At 38.2% G+C, this 2759-nt stretch overlaps 1 long non-coding RNA gene across 1 annotated transcript; it reads left to right on the top strand.

Annotated features, from left to right (window-relative positions):
- The first annotated feature begins 1920 nt into the window (after positions 1-1920).
- Positions 1921-2220, top strand: LOC128732397 (uncharacterized). The gene is made up of 3 exons (XR_008411808.1): positions 1921-1995; positions 2051-2120; positions 2181-2220. It is a non-coding gene; the product is annotated as an uncharacterized LOC128732397 (long non-coding RNA).
- The last annotated feature ends 539 nt before the right edge of the window (positions 2221-2759 follow it).

The raw sequence follows: 2759 nt of genomic DNA, 5'->3' as shown, positions 1-2759 counted from the left end.
AAAAAAATCTTTCTAATTGTACCATCGAAACCTGACCGCGCGCTACGCTTAGGTTAGTTTGACATGTACCTATCATTAGCGTTCAAAAGTGTAAGAGCTCGAGGATTTAATCGACATAATAACTGGTTAATGTGGTATACTTTCGAAGATTTGGTGCGATAAGATTGTGCGGTATGTGATCTGCTTATAATTGTTATCGGAAAAACAGCAACAGCGAGTTGAAACGGATGTGTATAGAGCATAATAATAAAAAAATCGTCCAACGTCCGATCAGTACACCGTAATTATTTTGTTTGATTTTTGCTTATCGTTTATAATTTGTTTTTCTGAACGATATTTCATCTTCTCATGATTGCTCTTTTCACAGCAAACAAAAGCAACCGCCTATTAAGGGCTGCCTAATAACTGCTTACTTTTGTCTCTACTGCACAGATTATATCTTGAATGCTGTTATTATTTCTAAGTTAATAGCACTATTTTCCGGCAGAAAACAGCCGATTCTCTTCTGAACCTCTGTTATTTCATCGAAATTTGCTGCAGATGCTTTTATTGAAAATTTCGCTTTTCTTTCTTATAAGGTTAATATTTTGTGATAGCGAAAGCTGGGAATCAATGAAAACATTTTCTTTAAAATAATGCTCACAAAAATCTAACTCCAATGTCATTGAATATGTCATCGCAAAACTACGAATAAAAGTACAATTCAGCAATATAGTAGTTGTCATTTGTGATATATTTGATAGATGAGGTAGAAGTTCATAAATTTTTCAAATGCCTGTGCCGAGTGTATCATTTTTTATCAGTTTTTTTAAATTTGTTATTCTATAAAGGGTAAATCACCAGGTCACAATCACACATTCTTTGTAGTTTGTACCTTGCGAGTTTTATTGGATTTTCAGTTTTATTTTTATTTGTTTACTAGCTGATTGCCCGGGGCCCCTTTGTCACTCAGTCACTAGTACATCTGTTTTTGTAACGAAAACTCTCATAATGTAAGAAACAAACCCTTTTTTGACGTAGGACTACGTCTTTCAGGAAGGTTCCTGGTATAGGGGGTAATTCCAAAAAATCTTTCTCAAAAAGTGGTCAGGTTTTGAACGCTAATAGCATAATGGTTTCCCAAACGATTTTCAATATTCTTACACCAATCGATTGGAAAATATAAGAATTGGCCCAAATCAAGAAAAGTATGGATTCTTGATGTTTAACTATTGAATAATTGAAAATAATGAACCTATGTTTTACCAGAATGCTCGCTTCGTGATTGGTTGGAAGATTCTTTACGATGATCGAAACTTATTCCAATTTGATATCTGTGCTTGAGAAGTAAGCCAAAACAAGTGACAAAGTTTCCTCATTTCAACAAGATTTCTTAACACCGCGATTAAACCCAGACCATTTTGATGTCCTTGCTTGGGAAGTACGCCAGAAAGAGTGACAAAGCCCCCTTGTGCCAACAGATTTCTTACGAACGCGATTAAATCTAGTCCAATTTGCTGTCTGTGTTAGGGAAGTGTGCCAGAAAAAATGATACAAGTTCGTTGTCCCAACAGATTGCAAATTCTTTATTGCGAGACGTTTAGCCTAGACGTATTTGATACCTGTGTTGGAAAAGTGCGCTACAGCAATAGTGTTGCCGCCGCAAAATATAATTGGCAACTCGGACAACGCAGTTGACACTGCACCATGAAGGTGTCGATACTGTCATCATCATCGATACTGTCATCGTCATAGATTGTCATCATCGAGGCTGCTGCGTCATTACGACTACGAGAATTAACCGCCTGAATAAGTGTAGTATGATAAGCCAATTTGCCATAAATCATTGAAATATTTTCTTTACGATTTGAGTGTAAAATTACAGTAGGTAGTAAATTCTACGAAAGAATTAACGCTAATTTCTATATAATAACAGTTATATACAATAGCAGGTGGATTTAGTTTAGCAGATAGTGCGGAGCTTAGGTTTGCCTATCATCCATTGTTCTCAACTAAGTAAGCGTCCATTGCTCTTTGTCGATAACTTCTAAATCCATAATCCGCCTTTTAGGGAAGGTAATTTGTTAAGCCTAATTTCGTTGGTACGTGGATACCCCAAGTAGTGCAGGAAACACTGAATTGTGAGTGTTACATGATCCCAATTTATGCAATCTCTTAAAGATATCAATTATTAATTCCAGCTTTGAAGCGCACTAATAAACGGAAGCTATCAAATCTCAGTATTTTCTTGTCCACTGCCAACATTCTTCAAAGAATTCATGGCTAGCAACGATACCGTCCAGACGCCTGAAAGAACTCAGGTAGGCTGCGTAGCTTGTGAACGGCCCAGCACCGAAGATAACTTCGTCTGCTGTGACAAGTGCGACGGATGGTGGCACTTTTCGTGTGCCGGAGTCACAGCTTCCATAGAAAATCGGGATTGGATTTGTTCGAGATGCTTACCTGTTCAACGACCACCCGATAGTGCGACGTCAGTAAAATCTACAACTAATAGCCGTAAATCGCGACAAGAGCAATATTTAGTCCACTTGGCTGAACAACAAGAACTAGAGAGGCAACACCTGCTTCGGGAACACGAACTGCAGAAAAAGCACCTGGAGGAAAAACATCAGCTATTGAGCATGCAGGAGGACGAAAATCGCAGCGTTCATAGCCCCCACAGTATTGTTAGTTCCTCCACACGTACTAATCAATGGGTGGAGAAACATGTAGAGGTATCCATACTGCCTGTGGAAAATGAAGGTGCCGTGGGAGGAATT

The sequence above is a fragment of the Sabethes cyaneus genome, chromosome 1 (genome assembly GCF_943734655.1).
Source record: "Sabethes cyaneus chromosome 1, idSabCyanKW18_F2, whole genome shotgun sequence".
Classification (NCBI taxonomy): domain Eukaryota; kingdom Metazoa; phylum Arthropoda; class Insecta; order Diptera; family Culicidae; genus Sabethes; species Sabethes cyaneus.
The sequence above is the reverse complement of the archived record's forward strand: the minus strand, read 5'-3'. Positions and strand labels throughout refer to the sequence as shown.